This window comes from Anser anser, assembly GCF_964211835.1.
Source record: "Anser anser genome assembly, chromosome: 7".
NCBI classification, from domain to species: Eukaryota; Metazoa; Chordata; class Aves; order Anseriformes; family Anatidae; genus Anser; species Anser anser.
In genome coordinates this window covers 10237593-10260063 of record NC_139727.1, presented here as the reverse complement: position 1 = coordinate 10260063, position 22471 = coordinate 10237593, and the positions used below count along the sequence as shown (strand labels likewise).

General features: G+C 43.5%; 1 protein-coding gene across 10 annotated transcripts in view; it reads right to left on the bottom strand.

Annotated features, from left to right (window-relative positions):
* The window catches only part of LOC310902950 (uncharacterized protein), a 327410-nt gene that overhangs the window by 60549 nt on the left and 244390 nt on the right, over window positions 1-22471 (bottom strand). For 9 of the 10 annotated variants that reach the window (XR_014587148.1, XR_014587149.1, XR_014587150.1 and 6 more), the window contains one exon: window positions 15068-15335. The exons of the other annotated variant lie outside the window; for it this stretch is intronic. The gene's annotated coding sequence lies outside the window, so the exon portion shown is untranslated. The remainder of the gene's footprint in view (window positions 1-15067; window positions 15336-22471) is intronic. 10 annotated transcript variants of the gene reach the window in all.

The following is a 22471-nucleotide window of genomic DNA, read 5'->3' as shown; positions in this document are numbered from 1 at the left end:
ACGTGCCATGATGGAGCGTGACAGCATCAGGCCCTGAAACACTTGGATTAGTGCGATTATTCAGACATTACATTTAGCCTTCCCGTGAATCAACATATCATACACATTTTTATTTCTTTTCAGTTCATCCTGCCTCAAGGCAGGGGCTAAATGAGGCGGTTGGTCTCTTAGCTTGCCTGCTGGACTGTTCTGCGAGCAGCGTGGTTTCTGTAGGCCACTCCAGTCACAGCAAGTCACTGGCAAGGCAGTGTGAAAAGGCAGAGTGACCACACTGGCGCTGTAAGATCAGTGATCAAGATCCTTCGGTGACCAGACACAGCTGCAGCAGGTGGCAGCTATATGAAACGGAGGTATTGATCCTTGAACTCAGTTAAAAGAGACAGGAATGCCTACTGTTGAGCACATGTCCGTACGTGCAGCCAAAAGGTTTGTCGCATAGGCAGTGCCAGAAGGCAATTATGGCAATTAGGTGGTCTTTTTGACCTGCTTTAAATGGACTAATAGAGGGGATCATTATCACTTTGTATTCTGTTCCAGTGATATCTGGATCACTCTGCACTGAGGATTCAGCACAAGCTGTGCAAGCGCAGAAATCATCTCTGTCTAGTTTGGCACTGGGCTGAGCCACGGGAGAGGGACTGGGGACAGCAGGGCTGCTGGAAAGCGAAGGGACAATCCCATGCCCACTGTATCTGATGCTCACAAAGTGGTGGCACAGCTACCTGCAAGGACTGCTTGTTTTCTATCATCATACAAATAATGCTAATATCTGTAGGTTGTGGTTTCTGCGTCGTCTCCTTGCCTCACTTCTTGTAGCATGTGGAGTAAGGCAAGGGACTGCAGAGGAGCCCATAGTGTAATTATCCTTTCCCATTCCAACACTGCCCAGCCAGGCAAGAGCTGAGCCTTAGTGCTGGGACGTAGCCGCCTTCCTTTTTAGCGGTGGATTCCCTGAGAGCACAGACGCCCAGAAGCAGAGAACAGCACGTATCTGAACCAATAGGGGAACAAGCCGCTGAAGTCAGAACCTGTCCAAAGGACTGAAAGCAGCACTCGGTGCTTAATTTAAAGCTAAGAGGAAGCAAGATCTCTACTTGGAGAATGGCACAAGAAAACAGAGCTTAGTGTTGACTGCAGGGAAAACAAGTCTAGAGGGTTCACAGGAAGACTGCAGGAGGAAAGCAACTCTCCAGCAGGGAGGAGGCTCCTCTCTGATCAACCACAGTGCTGAAGTGAGCCCAGGAGGCTCACGCCTGCCAGAAACCTCTTGTAACTTTCAGCACCAAAGCTGTTTGTTAATCACACTGGGAAAAAAGTCAAATGCAGAGGTTTTTTTTGATATTTGTTCTGTTCATTCTCAGCAGCTCCGTTACTTGGCTTTCCAGGACACAGTGAATGAAAGTACAAACGATCTAACTAAGAGGGACACATGGCATTTCAAGAAGCTTTTCTTCTATATATATATATGTATTTTTGTGAAGGTCTTTTGCTTCTTAGCTCCAGCTAAAAGACCTTTCTTTGCTCCTAAGCAGAAGAATCAGGTTATACCCACTGTAACAGAGGCTAAGCAGTCAGCCATTGAGATGCAAGGTCTCACTGGCCAGTTGTACAGGACACAAAGTCTCTTCCCCCCCCGATGACAGCCAGTGGCCTGGTGGATGGGGGATACACTCCTGGGAGGCAGGAGGCCAAGGGAGGCCTCGCTCTACACTCTGCCCACCTCCCACAGGCCTGTGCCCGTGGCCAGCTGCAGCCTGCGGCACCCCTGAGAGCTCTCGGCAGAAAACAATGCCAGGGAGAGCAGTGGAGAAACACCCCCCAAAACCTCGGATGGACTGCTGGACTGATTACATGGGAATATAGATGGAGGCATGTAGGAGAGCAGCAAAGCTTGGCCTGGCGAAGCCCCTGTTGCGAATTCCCCCAGCTCATTACAATGAGCAGAAGCCCTCCAGGAGACCTGTTTAGTCCTGGTTGCCTAACCGGAAGAGACCAACGGGTAACTCTGCTGTCCTTCAGGGATCAACCTGAGCAGCATTTCTCTGTGTTTCCAGGCACTGATGGCAGTTTTTACAAGAGAGGAGAGAGAAAAGAAAAAGAGAACACCAGTCCATTTCTCCAAGCAGTAACCTCAGACTCGGGAATTCTCATTAGCACCGAGACAAGGGCTCCATCACAACAGCTGCATGTTCCAAACCTCCAGAGGCCACGCCAAGTCTCCCTACCAAATAACACCGGGAAATAATGAGAAGACCACAGGCCACATCACCAGAAGTGCAGTAAGGGCAATGTTTTTCAAGAAAACTAGGAGAATGAACCAGTAAGAGCTGAGTGGACATGGATGGTGCTGCTTCCCCAGCACCACAGTGCACAAGTAACCACTTTGGGTTTGCCAGCATGAGACATCCCCTTGTCCTTCCAGATCTTTCCCCAGCACCCCGCAGCTCCTGTTGAGGCTCCACAGGATGCTCCAGAAAGGCTTGATGCCTTCTGTAGTCTCAAGACCAAGCTCAGCTTGCTCCTCTCCATTGCTACTTGCAGGGCTGTCTGTGAACACTGCCTTAGGTTGATAATTGCAGCGGGCCTTGCCTTCTGTACTGACTGCCATTAAACCAGGCTGCGCTGAGCACCCGCCAGTAAATCAAGAGGAAAATCCTAGGAGTGTCAACGCATCGTCTTTGATTTTTCAGATTGTCCAGCTGAACGAAATGGATATACAAATTGCAGAGTGTAAATCATTAATACCCAATTTGGGGAAGTCACTGGGATGTAACTGCTGTGTAAGCAAATGAAAATATAAAGCTATCAGCAATATATTAATTTTATAGCGCTCCACATGGAACGAGGAGTGGTAGTTTATAGATGCAAGACTTCCTTGCCTAAAGAGGCAGCCTTTCTTTTATCTAGATTAATTCCTAAGAAAAGCCTAATACTATCTGGCACTTTTCAGATCAAAGCAATTTGCTTATTTGGAAGATAGAAGACAGTTTCGTAGTAGCAGTAAGTGAAAAGACAGCCCGAGGAACTGAGGTACCAAATCCAACTGCTCCTCATGTCGCTTTGCATTTCTCTGGAGAGCACTGTCACTTAAATCCCGCTGTTCACTATCTTAGATACCATTCCTGTTTTTGCAAGGTACGAAAGAGACATAACTGAATACACAGAAATCATTCCTCTTCTTTCTTTGTGGGCCATTTTCCCTGAAAACTATCGGTCTTTTTCCAGGGTGGGGGTAGCAAAGATGATTTTTGGGCTGATATTGATCCAATATGAGTTAGCATCCCAGCACAGTCAGGGAACAACTAGAGATGCCAAGACAAGCCTTGCTTTCTATGAATCTGCACAAGGGATGGGTCAGGCAATGTCTTATTGAATGGGAAAATTAAAGGCTCTCCAAGGAAATATGAACTGAAATGTGATTGCGCTTTTTGCTTTTAATTTCCTAGTGTTTGCGATCAGTTATTTGATGTTCTGTCTCTTATTTAAACTCTGTTTAACAAACAGAGCTTGATAGAAGAAAAATTAGAAGTTCAAAATGAACACACAAGCTCCCGTGGAAGTTTCATCTGCACATCTTCATCTACGCTGATCCTACCCAGCAGAGCACAAGCCCGACATTGTCGAAAAGAGCCACCTCATGAAGCATGGTATTCCAGCTGAAGGAAGGCTTTTACTTCCTAGTATTTTCCTGACATATCAGGAGAAATCATTACCCCATTTTACTTTAATCCAAAAAATATTGCAGAGGACAGCTGCTTCCCTCTAAACGTTCACCATATTGCACTTCAAAGATATTTCAAAAGTGCTTCAAGCAGATTCAAAAGCATGATAAGTATGATACCAATGCACAGCCAGAGTTTAGAGTAAGTAGTCTGGAGTGCGTGTGTGCATGTGGGGGGAAGTTGGGGAGGGAGGGGAAGGGAGCAGTAGCGGGGAAAAAAAGGAAAGTAGTTTATCATTGATAAAAATAAAATTAATCAAGTTATTGATCTCAGTCTTGTTCATAGCTTTGTAACAGATCTGCATGCAAATATATTTCCACTAACCCTAATCATCAAGTCTCCATGTGTTTGTTCCTTGTAGATCTGATTAGTTCTTCTCTGTTCCTAAAAGACATCCACTTTTAAGTTATACCAAATCAATAAAGGTTTATTACCATTCAGTGTTTCCCTTTTGATTACAGAGTATCTACTGAAGCACATACTTTCCTCCTCTTAAGTATTCGCCCCTAATGTACATCAAGAGAATAAACCCAAATCCTGGCTTTCTTTTTCAATAAAGTAGGCAAATTTAATACCTTCCAATAAATTCTGGTTTCTGCATAAGCACTGTCTAAACTCTGCTGATAGGACACATTAGAAAGTATTAGCCTGCACACATAAAACACCAGAAATTTCCATTGTGACTTTCCACACAAAGCTAGAGAGGCTGGTGTTTAAGAACATTTTATTCTCGTCATCAAGTCCCCTTAGGTTACCATAAAGGATTATTGTGTCTTAAAGCAGAGCCTATCTTCCTTGTCTAAATGGGACTTGCAATCTTGACCATCTGCAAGAGAACAACACTCTACATTCTTGCTTTCGAAACAGTGGATTTAATGGGAGATCCCAACCTATCTATAGCAGTAGAGGAACACTGTCATCAGCTGCCTCCTCTCTTTCCCCACGCCACCTCCTGTTCTTGTTTCCTTCTCCTTACCTCTCTCCCAGTACTTTCTCAGGCCACCAGGAAGAAAGAGGATTAGCTTTAAGAGAAATCTAATGGCACGAACAGATTATGCATTGGCTATGATTTGAAGAAGCGTATTTCCTTCTTTCTCTTTGATCTCTTTAAGAAGCCCTCGCACCAGGTTTGGAGCCAGATTGCCCGAACAAGATGTCTTGCCCAAAAAAGATGTCCCCTGGACTAGGATTAGAACGTGTTTTTTCCAGTCACGGTCCTCTCACAAACTACCACATGGTGATCACTGACGGCAAACACCAATCTGTAGACATCACTCCATACAACCCAGGCCAGGAAGAATAGCTCGCAGTGGACCTATGCAAACTGACAACGGACTTGAAAAGGTCAGTTTAAAGGTGGTTTTTACAGGACAACTGTGGAGTGGATAACAGGAATTCTTTCCTGTGACTTTTCTCAGTAGAGTTCAGATAAAAATAAAAATCCTCCACCTGCTTGCTACTTATGCTTATCAGGTGCCTACTGACACCATTAATCTCTAGTTAGCCAGTGCATCCTAGCAGGAATTCTCTCTTTAGGTAACTGCCCAGCACATCTCTGTGAGAGTAGAATCTTCTGGCTTATGTGACTTATTAGGAACTTCTCAAAAAATTGGAAAGATTTAAAAAAAAAAAAAGTCCCTAAGAACTTTCTTCTAAGTTCTTATTTCAGGAGAATACAACTCAGTTTTACTTTAAATTAATACCGAGATGCTTCATACTTCACTAGAAGGTACAAAATTAATCCAGAGAGCTGCCACATGATGATTTCCCCTTGAGATGGTCACATTTAAGCAGAGCTGGGCAGTCATCCCAAAGACTATTTTTCACGCAGTATCATTAACCATAGCACAGTAAAAGCGTAAAGAAACCTACTCTGGCACACATAGGACCCCACTTTGGAAAAGCCCCAGTAACAGCTGTTTAACAATAGTATTAATGCCAAAAGAGTACATATCAATACCGAACTGTGGAGCTGGAAGCCCAGCAGAAGTCAGCAATTGTGCATCACTAGATTAATGCTCCCTCTGAAGGGAACTGTGCCTTTTTCTAGCTTCTTCCCTATTTTCTTTTATATTGATTTCAAAAAACACATTAATTTGAGGCAAAGTAAAGACGCAATGAAATAAGAAAACCAGCTACTAGATTCCATTTCACTTGCACAGAAAGTAACTAACAAAACCATCCACAAGAGGTGACCTTGTTTGTCTTATTCATTTTTCCAACTTTGTCTCACTTAAGGAGTATGAAAATCAAATTCTTTTTGCCTGGTAATGAATAACCAACACCAGAAACCCTAAGAGGGTTGTAAACGTCAAGGGAAATTGATGGTGGACTGTATGAATTTCCCTAGTGGAACGGCACATCAATGACTCATTCAAACTGTCACCTGAGTCCCCTAAAATTCAGGCCAGTGACAAACATTCGCTCCCTGTCCCCAAACAAGCTTGTTTGTGATAAGATCCTCATTGCCCTTGCATTAACTTTGGGCTGACAGCCCACCAGGTGTAATCCTGTTAGCAACCATGGAGGAACATCAAGACCTCAGACATCTTCCTCATTTGGACGTGCCTTTCACCACTTCTCATGTCCCTAAATACAAATCCCGGATTTTACACGACGAAAATGGTATCATTGTGTCTTTTCATAACTGTCACAAATGCTGGCAGGATTTGTGCCATGTCATGTGAAAAAATAGTAAACAGTAAGAAAAAAAATTTCTACCACCCGTTTGCTATACAAGTGAAAATGAGAGGATACACACACACACACACACATATCCAGTGCATTTGGCCAAGAGCTTTCCAGACATAACTGAGCAAGTCAGCCCCAGCATGGACCAAACTGCAGGTTTAAATCCTACTGTACTCCATGAAACTGGAGACTGATTTTAGCAGTATCTATGGCAGTGAACTTCACAGGTTCAAGTGAGAACAGCTGTTTCCCACAGCCACAGGGGTTTGAGATTGTGAAGAACAAACTAAGTCTTGGTGATTTAGATCTCATGGCAAACCAGTGGCAGGGCTGTGCTTACAGGAGGCAGAGCCCATGCTCCAGGCTGAGTCCTGGAAGACCCTCAAGCCCCGATCTGCCTTGAGAAGGAAACTATGAAGTCCACAAGCAGGCAGAAACTGAATGTGAGGCCCAGGAGCTCTGTGCATTACACATGGTTAGCTGGGACATGCTCTGGAGCTGCTGGGCAGTCAATAAGCTGAGGTAGACATTGGCTACAGCCACCTCTCAGCTGACCTTGTGCCTTCAATAACACAAGCAGGACCATAATTTAAACAAAAAGCAGCAAACGTCAGTCCAGTCGTAACATAAAGCTAAACTTTCTTTCGGGATTAACCTCAGTATTGTGCAGTTGCTCAAAACCCCTGAAGAACTCATCGTGCTTCTTTCATTTCCTGCCTGCTTACTGTGCATGCCTGCCATAGCCAAGAAAACACAATCCCTGCTTAGTCTACTGCTTGGAGGTTGGAATCAAGAGCTATGCTTTCCATCTACCTATTTATGTATTCATAGCTTTTTAATTTTTCTCTGCTGTTCCTGTGGTCTAGGAACTTCGGGATATTTTCAATGGGACTCCTGGCCCAAATCAGGCATCCAGATTGTCAAGAGATATTAGCTTGCTTTGAAATTCAAACTATTAGAGCCGTACATCAAGCATAGTAAGGGTTTATTTGCTTTTCAGTTTTCTGCCACGATGACTTTAATATTCCTTTGATACTATGATTGAATAGATATTTGCCAGAGTGTTGGCATCGGGGATGGATATAGCCTCCAGTGTAAACAGGGGGGAGGAGGAGGAGGAAGAGGCTGTGCAGACACTCAGGGCACAAAGCATGCCAAACAATGCTAGAGCAGGGTACCCACTGGTACACTGGGGAGGTCTGAAGCCTCCTTCCCCCCCTCCTGCTCCTCTACCAATCAGCCTGGTGTTTTAAGATATACCCTTCTGATGAGCTCTGAGGGTAATGTTAGCAACCTTTGCAGAACACTAGTGTTCCTGGCTGTTTCTGCAGTCATTATAATAAATGAAGGATTAACAGGTGGTCCAGGAAGAGCCATTACGCAGGATTCAAGGGCTATCTGTGAAAATGCCAAGGCTCTGTTCTCTGTTTCCTTCCACCTGTAAAGGCAGATACAAGTCATGCTGTGGCAGGCTGCTAGCACACCTTAGATATCTTCATCCCGATTACTGCAAGATTCCAATGCTGCACCTCAAGCCGAGCATAATGTAATATGTATGTACCATACACATGCACAGCATCTAATTATAGTAGCATTTCTTCTCATTAATACTTTCAGACCCTGTAGGTTATTTTCCCGAGTATGCTGCTTACAAATTCCCTTCCCCTTCACCACTGTCCTCTGTTGCTGACAAGAGCTGAGAAAAGCTCCTGCTGTGTGCAGAATGCTAATAATTGCCTGAGTTATCAATCAAAACAAATGCAGACAAAAGTAATCAGCTTCATCAGAACATCTCTATGATGCAGCAAGGAGGTATTTCAAGCTCTGCTCAGATGAATGGACCAAGCTAAGAGTGAGCTAGTGTCCGAGAGTTACATTAATGCGATGTGACATTTGCTTAAAGCCTTCTGTTAATGAGTTTCAGAGTTCCCACAGCAAAGTCACAGCTACTGTTCAAGATTCAGAAAATCCGCAGGTGGCAGGTCAGAATAATACTACGAGTAAAAAGAAATAACAGTGAAATGCCAGGGAAAAGGAAATCAGAACAAGTGAAGTATAACTTCCAGGGGTTTTGCATTCAAAGGAGTCCACAGGAGTGCATCTCTGCAGACACCTCAAGCAAGCTGACTCAGTCGCTTCTCTGGACCAGCGCTTCACTTCAGATGGGTCATCTATCCCCATGCTTTACTGCTTAGCTTGATCAGGGAGTTCTCTGCATCTTGCAGTAATTTGTGTCTGTATGCAGATAGGGGAGACTGATATCCCGCAACGTTAGTCATCTAACCGAGCCATCCTCTAAGGGGAGCCCTCTAGAAAACCTAGCATCAATCCTGACAGCCCAGAGATCTTCAGGAGTCACTTCTATAACACATCAAGCAAAATTTAAATATGTTCAGTTGACTGTCCTTTGTCTTCCTTAAAGGGTCTGTGTTTTGTTATCTCAAATGACAGCATTTTTCTTTGTCAGAGGCTATTGTATGGTACTGGTCTTATCGTATGGTGACTTCCCTGCCTCGTCCCAGACACGGTTGCATTTATGTTTATCAATTTAAGAAATAAATTATAAATAATTCAGGTCCCTACTAGTGGCAGCTTGTTTGGTTCAGGAGAAGTGGTTTCCAGAACCACAGGCGGCTCCTAGGCTGGATGTCAGAGACTTCAGTGATTCGGGAGCCCCGCTGACACCACCCCTCCCTAGTGGCTGCACATGGCCGGAGCGCAGCTCCCTCAGTCCGTGCAGCCCTCCTGCATTGGGCCCTGCAACAGGAGCCACACGAGGGAAGGAGAAGCAGAACTGATCCCTGCCCGTCTCGGTCCCCCTATAACTGCCACCAAGCTCCTTGCCCTGCCTCAGCATCAGTCAACATGAGTTTGACAGCTTTCTTTTCCAGTTAAACATGGAGATTGTGTTTTAAAAGCCATTTTTATGATTAAACCTCTCAGTGTTATAGTAGTTGTATCTTTGGAGAGCTTAAGGATTTAGCTAGACATGATCAAGGTACCTGAAATCCTTCTTCCTTTGCATCATTGTTCATAACAACTCCTAGCAGGCACGCAACTGAAGTTTGCTTTCCCATTTCAAACTGGATTCTTTCACTACACAAATGACATTGTGGGCATCAGTGGGGTAACTGGTGGGGTACACATCTCTTCAACAAGGCTATGCTGTTTTCTTTTCCTCCCCCCTCTGAATTACTTGCACACCTTTGTTAGTCCAGGATCACTCCCACTGGTGTAATGACACCACAGAAAGAGAAAAACAGAATGTGCACTTGCAAGTGTACATAACACACAAATAGAAGCCAAAAGAAACACTATCAAGGATAGGCATAGAATTTAGAGTCAGAGACAAAGAGAGGAAAAAGTTACATTGGACCAACTAACCCCAGCTATCCTGCTTTAGTCAGGACTTGTAGGTAACAAATACCAAAATAAGAGCAAGCTGCCACCCAGCTTCCCACACACAGTGCTCTGCGGGGCTGCAGATTCAGAGCCCAGCAGCTGACTCTACAGGGGATATGAAAGACAGGTAAAACATGTCAGGCCCCAGCTGACAAACGTAATATATTTGAAAGCAAAACTTTTATAAGATATATGAAGTTACGTGCCACTCTGCCGAGTGCAGCATGGAACTGTAAATCTGCATTTTCACATTCACAGATATCCTCACTTTCACACGCGTTTACTGAGGATACAAACAGCATACGAGATGTCCGGACTGCAACAAGCTTGTCTGCAGATTTTCCCAGGCTTCTGTGGAAACCTGGAACCATGCTCCAGCTTGATTTGTGCTTTCAAAAGAGGCTAAAAAAACAAGGCAAGGCTAAAGAAGCTGTTTAATGTGTGGTTACCAGGTCCCAGCTCTGTCGGATGGAAGGGCTCCAGCAGTCGTGCCCCCCACCTGGCTGCCTTGCAGGACTTGGCTGCCTTGCAGGAACATGACAGATGACTCTATTTTGCCAGGGAATGCCAAGGAAACATCTTTATAGGTCCTGAAGCATCTTAAGCACTAGGACTTGCCTTCAGCCAAGTCGGCGAAGGTCCTTCCAATTATGCGCCTCTCCATTTAGTCGCCTTCTCCTCCTCTGTAATAAAAGAGGAGCTGGGAAATGCCCTATCACTTCAAAGGAACATTTGTTCTTTATGCCAGGTGGATTAATGATTAATTCATTTAATTAGTTATTCACACAGCACTTTGAAGACATAAAGCTATAAGGGCTTAAGGAGATTTGTAATTAGAAAGTGTAATATAGAGGCGACACCAGTTGCACTGTTTAGCACTTGCCAAATACTTGTGCCTCCCCTAGGTGCCGTCTCCTGTCTGCCCGGCCAGGCAGGAGGGGTGACTTACAGGCACACCACAGCACAGCTTTCTCTGAGTCACTGCCATCAGATGATCGGTCCAAAAGGAACCGTGGTCCTGCTTGGTTGTGTCCAAGGCCATAAACCACGCTGTGCAGGGAAGGCCTGAGGAATGTCTCCCCGAACCTTCCTCGGCTGTGCAGAAGCCTGGCACTACCTCCATTGCCTCACTGGTGAGGTCGCCAATGGCTCTCATGGCAAATGGATGGAGTGGTCCTTTTCTGAGCAGCAGTACCTGAACAGACCAAAAGGTGCAGATACCCCAGCAAAAACCCAGCCCCCTAAAACACTGCAGTTCACCTTTAAGAACAAAACGGTCAGATTGGTTTTGCATTATTCAGAGTGAAATGCTAAAGCAGCAGCATTGTCTTAGTTTCTCAGGTTCTGCTTCAGACACATTTATGCATTTTTAGTACTATAAGCATGAATTTTTAAAAGTCCAAATAAGTGTGCCATTTTTTTAGATCATTTTAAGTCTAACCTATTAGAGTTCAACTATTTAAACTGTAATCTCAGGTCTTGACTATCAAGTACAATCTTCAGACAAAGTGCTATTCACAGATCTCATTCAGTGGATAGCTTAAAAAAATAGCTTGCTTTAGCTTACAAGAGCTTCAAAATTGCTTGGGCAATTTCCGGACCAACAGAAAAGGCAAAATTTGTCAGATAAATGATTCATTGTGAATAATTCCCCTTCTCTCAGAAATACAGTGCAAAAAACACACGCAAGATGCAGAAAGCCTACGTGCTGCTTGGGTTGTGATCTGATATGCAACACTATTCATCCGACAGCTTTCATGAGCGCCAAATAAATTTAGAAATGGAAAAGAAAAGAGAGTCACAGCAAGCAACTTTTGACAAGTTTTTGGAAGTAAAAAAAAAAAAAAATAGCTCTCCAGTGCATGTGTAAAAATATCTACGTTACTTCAATATTAGCAACACCAAAAGAAATAAAAAAAACCTTCCTGTTGTATTTTAAGTATAAGGAGGAACAATCCACAATATGTCTGATTCACACTGTAACCCATTTACCCCCACAATTATAGTCAGAAAAGAAGGGATGTACCTAAATGTACATAGCTGAAAATATCCCAGGCTAAGCTGGTATTATTTATTGCCAGCGTCAGGCAGGCTGTGGATGTGAGCCGATGAGAGTGCACAAAAGGAGGCTGTCAGTGAGCAAGACCACACATGCTACCCTTGCTTGGTGTTTCTGTAACTGGAATCACCGGCTTGGACATTTTCAGGTAGGTGTCAACCTGCTGTCCCCTGTCAAGACAAACCTTTCCAGCTGCACACAAAACCACAACTTTAAGAGCCCTTTGGTCGCTGAAGTCAGCTGCAGTTAAGCAAAGCATGCCATGAACTGGCTGCTGTTGTAGGCACATACACATCTAAAAGAAGTCACCCTTTCAGCACGTCAGTCACGTGAGGTGGAAGGTACAGTGAGACCCTCTTCTCCCCCCACCCCCCCAGAACACCCTACATTCAGTTTCTCCTTCTCCAGGCATCTTTTTATTTTTTTCCTTACAGCCACTGCTGCTGCTCCTCCTCCCCAGCAGTCAGCTGTTAGAGGAGTGTTTTTTCCTGGCTGGTGGTTCTCTCACTACTTTGCTGTAGTTCAGTCTTCATGTAAGCGGTAGACAAACGACAGGAACAAAACTTACTCTAGTTATCTGAGGATGTTTATGTAGGGATATACTGGAAACTGACAGTCTATAGCAGCTTTGTCCAGTGCTCTGCTGTCAGACCATTGCAGAACATACTTGACACTAAAACTATGCTGGATTTTCACAGGTGCTCTGAAAGCCTTATCTAATCAGAGCTGAGCAGGCCTCACCACCCATTCCTTCATCTCTTGCTTCCGAGAAAGGGATATTTTCCCATTTACACAAATGGAGTGCAAGTCCCCAGACTGCATGAAATACACCACAGTGACTGACATTCCAGGAGAGCCGAACCACTGTTAACATTCACAGCTCAGCCTAACGCTAAATGGTAAGCATGATATGATTATTAAAACAGCTCAGGAACTACAACACATCATTAAAGCAGAACAAGCATTACATTCCCTCATTTTCTTCTTTTTGTTGCAAGACATTACTTCCTTTAAAGTTGAAAAGTGTGGCAGTTCTTTGAAGTCCTAACAGCCATTATTGTTACCAAGTTCTCTTCTCCCTTTTCTAATTGCTTTTTTATTCATGAAAAGTCAATTAAAAAAAAACCCATAGCTTGAATTACCAGAATTTCTAGCTTATCTGGCCAGTACAGGGAAATTGTTTGGATATCATGTCACTCTTATTATTTGCCTGACATCCATTGTTCAAAAAATAAAGTCTGTTAAGTACAACAATTCAGAGTAGCAACAATTGTTATCAATCTTTCTGTCCTTATCATCCCACCTCAGCTTCTATGTATCATTAAATCTTCTGCACCTTCAGTGTGCAGGCACCCTATTACAGACCAACACAGTAGAGAAGTAGTACTTCTGAAATGAAAGCATTAGAGCAGCTATTCCCTTCAATTTTTTTTTTTTTTCCTAACATAAAGCTGAAAATTTTGGATGAGAACAGAATTTTCACCTCAACATCTTCTGGTAGTCAAAACAGTATAATTTTGTTAGTGGTTTTGTGAGAAACATTCATAAGCATCTCCATAAATAATCATAGAAGAGTTTGAGATGGAAGGGACCATAAAGGATCATCTAATTCCAACCCCTTCCCATGGGCAGGGACACCTCCTGCCAGACGAGGTTGCCCAAAGCCCCATCCAGCCTGGCCTCGAACGCTTCCAGGGATGAGGCATCCACAGCTGCTCTCGGCAGCCAGTGCCTCACCACCCTCTGAGTAAAGAATTTCTTCCTACTCTCTTTTAGTTTTAAGCCATTAGCCCTTGTCCTACCACTACATCCCCTGACAAAGACTCCTCTCCGTAAGCAAGAGGAGAAATCAAACCTAAATACCTTAGAAATCCTACCATTTTCTGTTCTTAAATTTTGTCAGGAGAATGTTCAGTCATGAAAATATAAGATCCAAAAAAAAATTTTAAAAGCCTTGCTTGGGTGCATAGATGGAATTATTGACTGTAATATTGCTAAGGAAATTTGGAAGGAGAGATTAAGATATTGTCAGAGAAATAATTTTGATGAACCGCTTTCAGGTGGTTGTAAGCATGTTCCGGAAAAACTGATCAAAGCATTTATTGGTTTGCTTCCCATTTAACATGAATGACCAACTTGTACCAGGCACAAGATGAAATTAATTGCTGCCCAAAGGAGTTCATGATCTGTGGCTCAATATGCTAGGAAATATCACATACAAAGTATAAAAGGTTTTAAGATGCAAGGCTTAATAAAATAGTTCCTCTGAATGTGTCATTGGTGAAAGAAATGCTTTCAACACCATCAGCAAATGTGGCGAATGCACTCAAGTGTGTTTGCAAAATGAAAACCAGTTGTTTTGTGATTTTAACTTTTTCAAAATTGCGTTAACCTTATTTAAAATAAAACAAAAGAGCATTAAAAGCACGCCATATAAAGAAATACTATGTTTCATTCTGAATGAAGTTTGGATTTTTGTTTCAATGAAAAAAATACTGAAACTATTTTTTTTTTTTTTGTGGAAAAGGTTTGAAAACCTTTCTTGATGTTTTTTTGAAAGAACATCTATTATTCAGACAGACACACACTGAATTTCACAGGTATAGGTAGCCTCAAGTGAACTTGAACACTCCCAGAGCACAAGTCAGTAAATAAAGAAAACATGACTGAAGGGAAGAGCTAGACAATTTTTGCCACCAAAACAAACAGCAAGATTTACTCTAAGAAGTTTTTAGGACATAGGAGACAAACATAGACTACCTTTATGTTCATATGTAGTTAAGTGAATTGTCTACATGACTGAAGGCAGGGAAAAAAAGAGTTTCTCTTAATACAATCTTAATACATATAAAAATCATTTTTCTTGGAAAAAAAAAGATTTTGCGTGTTATTTTCCATTTTAAAGTTGATCTATTTCAAAAAGATGAAAAAAAAAACCACCAGACAATCCCCCAACTGGTTAAACAATCTGAATAGAATGCAAAATTAAAATCAAAACAACAAAAAAAAATCACTTCGACCTGACACAAAGTATTTCTTTTTGTTGAAACCCTGAAATTTCTATCTCACTTCAACCCAGCCCACATGTGCAGGGAGCTGCTAGGCTACACGGCCACTGTGACAGAAAGACCGCTACTTACCCAGTGTCGCTGAAGAGCTGGTGGCAACATCACGCAGTCATGCAACCACATACCTGCTTTCATGCCTTCCGTAGCACCAAAACAACCCTGGATCTTCCAGCAGACATGCAGTGAGGACGTTTGCTCTGTGCTGGGCTCTTCCAGAGGGGTAGCTCAGGATGAAGGCACTCCCCAAGGCAGGGGAGAGGCTGATATCAGCCCCGCTGCTTGCAACAGCTTCAGTCCTTCACACATACACCATGTTCTGCCAGGTGAGGCCCTGAAGGAACGCCAGCCTTCCCAGAGTGCCTCTGACCTTCTTGGTTCAGGGCAGATGGGCATCTATAATTAAAACAAGGCCCACGTTAGGACACAGCCTAATTCCTCCTCCACCCAGCACTGATGTGAGGGCCTAGGCACCTGCTGCCTCTCCACAGCACTGCAGCACCAATGTCACAAACACAAGGCCGCTAGTTTTGAAGGAAGCAGTGGTGTGACAATAGGTGTAAATTACTGGCCAAAATTAGTCATTTCTACGGCTGGTGCTGCACTGACCTCCACGCGGTCAGACTACACCTCACAGAGAGTTCACGGCCAAAGGGGGCACCCATTCAGTGAGGAATGCCCTTCCCTTTGTTCATCTCTCTAGAGACTCTCCTTTTTGCCAGCTCTCTTCAACACCATACTGTACACCATCCACACGGCATGTGCAGTCTCCTCCTCACCCTGCCTAAAGCCAGGCACCACCAAAAAGCCCTGCTCTCCCGGGGAGCGCTGAGGTGGGCCCAGCGGCCCAGCATGCGTACGGGACGCGGCCTCCCACACTGTGGGGGCTTACAGGCTGCAGCCACAAGCTGCATTCTGGTCTCCAAGTTTTATTACCTTTTCGCTGCTGGTGTTTTACCCCTGCAGACAAGCTGGAGAATAATGGGGGAATTTCCTCCAGCCTGTGCAGTATTTAGGGCTCATGTGTGCTGGCGACATCAGCTGCTAGCTGAGGCTGCCTGATTTTGTGCCGCATAACAACCTTACAGCAGAGGAATGGGATCCACTCAGAATTCCTTGTAGTGCTCTTACAAATTTCATTTGCTTGTAAATTTAGGCAAGCAGCGGATGTACTAGATGCCAAAGTGCTCTGTGCCTCTGCCTATCTGCTCTACGATGAACAGCAGAGGTGCCCATTTCTGCCTGTCCAGGCTCAGCTAAAAAGAGAGAAATCAAATCTGTTTTTGCCATTATGTCCCCCGGCTCTCCCCCCAGTCATTAAACAAATGTGACTTTTAGCCACAAAATAGACGCAAACCACAGGTGTAGCAGTTTTGTGGTTTCTAAAAAAGCAGTTTTACAGCCATCCCTTGGAATAGCCTCTCTTGCTCATGAACCTGGCAGAGTAAATAAGCCAGCTGTTTTGATGATGATTTTTAGATCCTTACAAAATGCATTTTGCTGGGCTGGCAAAATCCGTGTGTGACCTATCTCTAAGGTGTTTTTCTTTTCCTTCCTGGCTTTTTGATGTGCAATTGCTTCCCCTAGGTTTGCAAGATGTGGAGTCACACAAAAAAGGGGGAGAGATTAGTGTGGTGCCCTTCATCAGCTGTGTATGGACACTCAGATCTCCCTCACCCTCGTATCTGTATATATACACAACACCTGTGACAACTGCAGTCCAGGAGCCACAAAGTATCCTCTGACCCCCACTGGATACCATTTTTGTTCCGATCTCGCTCTCTTGCCCATGGATCAACAGCTCTCCCGCTCGATTATACACAAGGAGGAACAATTATACTTTTTTTTTTTTTTTTTTTTAGAATTTGTGTCTTAGGAGCATTAAATCCTATGTATTTCTGCCACACTACAACCTTAAAAGCAGCAACTGTAGTGTTGGCTGTGTCTTCAGCTTCCTCATTATCAAGTAGGAGATAAATTAACACAGATTTTGTCACTTTCCAAAACTCATACATTCAAGATTTTTCATCACAGCAGTTTATTGTATTAGATATCAGTACTCTAACCTCTCCATTACAGCCTAAAGGACAGGCTTTATGAAGCCATAATAAAAATATGACAGCTATATTTGTTACTGTAGTTGAGATTTGGAGGAATGAAAGCATTGTTTGTTACAAAATGGCATCTACAGAAGAACTGTAATAAAACAGATGTGTTCTTGAAAGCAGATACACATATAGGTAAGGGTATGTTCATATCAAACCATCCAAGAGGCCCTCTGATAAAGTCAGTAAAGATGACAACAGTGAGAGAAGAACCTGTGCTTTTGTGCAGCAGATATGAGTAATTCACAGGCGAAGAAAGCAATGAACGAAGAACAACAAGCCCAGGCAAGAGATGCAAAGGGCAGTCATTATGGATAAGTTCTCAGTATGGGCCTCTCAAGTCAAGGTCATATGAATGTCAGCTTTACATCTCCTGAGCTAAACAGACAGCTCCTTTGCAGGCAGGAACAGCCCCCAAAACTAAAGGAAAATGGTGGGAGAACAGTAAAGAGGAGCCAGGAGTGAAAACGAGTCAGGAAGAGGCTTCCACAGCAGGAGGCAGTGAGTAGAGAGCCCAAGGTGGCGTGCACTGTGCTGAGAGAAGATCAGGCAGCCATAAAGAAAGGTGTTCAGGGTGGGCAGCACAGCCACGCCACTGTCTCACACCCCTTGTAAGATGTGCCAGCACAGTCTTCCTGAAGGAGGAAAGCTGCTTCATTCTGCAGGGAGAATGAAAACTTCTGTGCGATACTCAAGTCTTCAAACTCTACCCCAGTCCTAGACATGTCTGGAAAACCCATGGTCTCTGAGTCTTTTTAAACCCTGTCTGTTCTACAGAAACAATGATCCATCTTAACAGTGCCACAAAGAACCGTGGCTTGTATGATACAACTAGTTGGGTGATGTAATTCATTTCAGCCAATGGACTCCTACAAAGTTACATCCATCCACTGTTGTGCTGGCGCTCATATGAGCTGGTTTTTGAACTGGCAAGCTACAGGTAAAAAGCCCTGCATTTCCCTATTTTGAGCTTTCCGTTTGTTCAGATTCAATATTTTATGTTCCCTATGGCTTTGGTGTTCATGCAATATTTAATAGATGAGCACACTGCATTGTGGATCACAGCGTATCACATATTTCTGCGGAAATAATGTAAACCATGACCACATGAAAGATCTCACGACATGCCTGCAAAATACAAGCCTACAAAATCAGTTATGAAACAACATGCCTTACTGCAGGCAGGCTAAGATAGAGAGTGCTGCAGCTCCTCTGAAGCACTCAGTGCAGTCAAATCTATGCAAGTGCTAAGGAGTGACACCCAAACTGGTAGGACACCGCTTGATATTTTGTTTGAATCTCACAAAGAAAGGACTTTTATTGGTTACAACAACATCCACACAAGAAAGGGAGTAACAACTACAATTGTATTAAGGTTATATTTTTAACACAAACCAGGTAGACTGTGGTTCCCATCCAAATTAGTAGGAATTCAGCCATTGACCTCAAGTCAAAGCAGAATCAGGAGATGTAGGTTTTTAGCAGACAAGAAAATCTCTCCAAAAAGAGTTTTATGATGCTGTCATTATTCCCTCATGTTCTCATTCCTTTTATGATTATGACCGTCACTGGCTTTGGACAGCTGAAACAGGATTTGTCCACCATCTTTTACGGGAACCACTCTCAGTAGAAAGATGGGATTTTAGTTATATTATTTATTTTATTGTACTGAAAAGCATGTCCTTCCATGGAATGTTTCCATTTCCCCTTAAAACCCTTTGGCCCAAATCACAATTTTTGCTTGGTTTTAGTTACTGTATAGACAAAAAAAAAAAAATCATCTACATCCTAGATGCATTTCATTCCTTTCAATGTAGTACTGTGTCAGAAAATAGTCCAACTGATGACATCGTTCCCTGCATTTGTCTGTGCTTGCTTTTGTGTTTCACTATTTTTAGTTAGCTATAAAAATTACATGTCTTTTTGAAGTGAGAAGAATTTGGTTGTGGCTTCAAGGAAAAACACCTCCTGACTATCACCACAATTAGAGAATTAGCTTTTACTCTTTTATGAATAGTCTTAGTAGCTGGGTAATGGAACCGTACAGCTCCATGGGTGAGATGTGCCCTTACATTGCATCTCAGAGACTGGATACAGAGAGGTTGTGAGAATCACCTTGATCAGTGGCCTGCAGTGGACACATTGGCCACGTGGACAAGAGGCTGCCCATGAAAGCTGCTACTGTACCATGTGGCTGGGCAGAGATGAAGTGTGGGTGTGTGTGTGAAAGAAATGGCAATAACAGAACAGGAAGGAAGAGCTACAGCTCCTTTACCATTGTTCCTTTAAATACACCCTTCATATCATTCCCCAAAACAACAGAGTAGCCTTGATTTAAATGATTTTTAATTTGTAACCTTAATTCAGTTACACTGAAATGGTGCTCTCAGTCTTAAGTACTTACAGGTGCTTTCTGCAGTGAAATACTACATTGTTGGCAGGGGGACAACCAGGGCAGAATGAATTGCTCTGCTGCTTGGGACTGAAGGGATGAAATCCTTTCTTCCAGCAGGGTTTAGCCCTCTGTAACTAACATTTTACTCTCCATGCTTCATGCAGAGAAAATATGAAGCAACATTAATTCTCCCTGCTGCTTTATCTACAGGCAGACTCCATTTTCAAATTGCAAAGCAGCACACAGAAGAAAAAAGTGATCATCAAAACCCTTGGAGTTACTAAAGAACATGGTGGCAGAGAGAAAGGAAGAAATAAAAAATTTTCCTTATGCCCCATTTTGACCCCAAATCCCCTGATTGCTGGAATACCCTCCACCGAAGAAAAAAATGGGCTTGATACAGTCCCAGAAAGAACTGCCCACAGCACAGATGCTGTAACAAACTCAGTTTTTATACAGTGCAGGAACATTAATAGCACACTTGGTGAGAATGTATACACTGTATTTGACCACAGCATTTTCTGCTGTACATGACAGGGTACTAATCTACCTCTTGTAACACTGAGTGCTAAACACAGAAGAGGATTTTGTCACCCAAAGCAACTGCAATAGCTAATAACACAGCAGAAGTACGAATACTGATGCAGATCTTAACTGTAAAAAGCTATTTGCAATCTGCAACAGGGAGTGAAGCACAGAAGAGCTAACTAGGGTCATTACTGGTCTGTCATGCTAGCCTTCCTCTCATCTGCTCACAAACCTTACCCAGCCAGGTTTTCTATTAGACAGTTGCCTCTTCAGGCACTGCAGCCCAGAGCTCAGCTCCTGCTCAGTCTGGTGAGCTCTGATCCCAGTTTTTTGCCATGAAAAGATCTTTCTAAGGATCCTACCTAAGTGAGTAGCACATAACCCCCAGGACCTTCCCGCAGTCCTGCTGCCCTGTGCCTTGAGCAGGTGGGCGTGTGGAAGGAATTGGAGGGCAGCAATGCTTATTGTAGCAGAAACATCCACCGGACCTGCTGCAGGGATCCCAGCACCATGTGTGTTAGCAGGGAAGACAAAAGCATCTTAACAGAGCTTAGCAGTCTGTCTGCTCCCACCCACTGTAGGACAGTCGAGTGATGTAAACCTCTACTCATGTCTTAGAGAAGGCATGTCCTCAGACAGCGAGCACCCACTGATACACACCCATAGGGTGACGGCAGTTGTATGAGTATTAGCGATGATGCTAGAATACAACATAGGCCTCTGAGGACAAACCATGGTCATGTAATTGCAGAAACTGAGATCTCTTTCCCCCTGAAGTAAAGGATCATGTAATTAATTCAAGCACTAATTAAAATTTAAATAATTGATAATATTATTACTAAGGAACTATATATAGCAATGTCAAGAGGCCCAGAAAATCTGGCAGTAATTGAATTAACTGTGGCTAGGGTGTAGCAGTAAGCAACCATCCCACATGCACATCTGAAACAATACCTGGCCCAACAGAAGAAATAGTGCAGGAGGGAGAATAGAATTGTGTTAAGTGAGGAATAAGGCCACATGGCCTGAAGTTGCTCATCAGAAGAGACATGAGCAGCTCAGCCGAGGGCAGGCATGAAATGAAGACAGTGCTTGGTACCATGCAAAGCAGTGGAACAGATGAGAACTGTAATGAGAGAGCAAAGAACGTTTTTTAGCATTTCAAATTAAATGGAAATTTCAGCTGTGGATTTGAAATGAGCATAAGAGCGTGCTATCCATCACGTTAGGTCTTTAACATAAGAATAGTCATGTAGTGCTGATAACTAGCTTATGCTTGTTTCTAAGGCAGAGTTAATGACTTAGTCATCTGGAGGAAGAGAGGGCACAGCAATGGCTAGAGGGGGAGAATCATTAGGATGGGACTTGCTTTGTCTGATGACAAGAGGTGTAGCAGCGGCTGCCAAGCAGAGAAATTCAAGAAGCCCCTTGCAATCCCATCCAGAAGCAAGGAACACTCTCTAGCACCAAGGCTCCTGGGGGTCTCTGAACACCCTGAACAACCTGTTCACAAAGGTGGTGGGGATCTGATTCAAAAAGGGAAAGCAGTAGGCGCTGTTGCTTATTTCACCTGCTTTGAATCCAACAGCTTCTTTGCTATTTTCTAACATCAGAACTCTTGTGGTAAAACCTCTTTCCTCCATCTGCAAGGCTCTTTCCCTGTCTGGCATTCGTGAGTGATTACACAAGGAATGAAAGCTATTTGGAGTGGGGAGAGGTACAAGAAATTCTGTTATTGGTGATCATCATGCACAATTTACACGAGAACTTAAAGCAGTGCTGCTCAGACCCAGGCTTCTGTCGCTATTAAAAAGAATTACTATTTAATGAGCTTCTATTTTCATTAATGGTGTGAGATTAAGGCTGCTTGCCACCAGGTGAATACTAATAGACAATCTTTAAGCAAATGAGGCCCTCATTCCCTTAATTTTAATTTATGATAGAATAAAACATGCTTTCTAATTCTCCATTTTGTTAAGCAGAAGCTTCACTGCAGATTTCTTGCTTCAGCAATTGAAAACATTTGATTTTACTTCGTCCCCTTTTCCTTTAAGGCTTTATTTGAAGGAAAAAGTTTTATGATAAAAAATGAATAGAAACATTATGGTGAAATAATTAACTACACAGAAAGCTCCTTTCAGTTTAAATATTCCACTGCAGTGCGTGAACTGAGGGCAAACCAGAGAAATGAGCCCAGCTCAGAGCAAACGTGGGGCTGACAGGTGAGGTTTGATGGTGTAGCTACAGGAACAAGTTACCGTGAGGAAAGCTGGCGGGGAGAGTCACAGCACATTAACTGCACCATGGGAGCTGCCTGTGCACATGCCTCCTCCTGAGCTAAGTGTGCAGCTCGCTCCCAGGCGAAACTCTATCTTCCCACTTCCAGTATACAGAGGGTCACCACACTGGAAGGGGCACATGAAGGCAAATAGTGAGGTAAATCCGTGGAAGCTTATGAGGTCTTCCTCCCAAGGCCTGCTGAGGGCAGGAGGCAATGAACATAC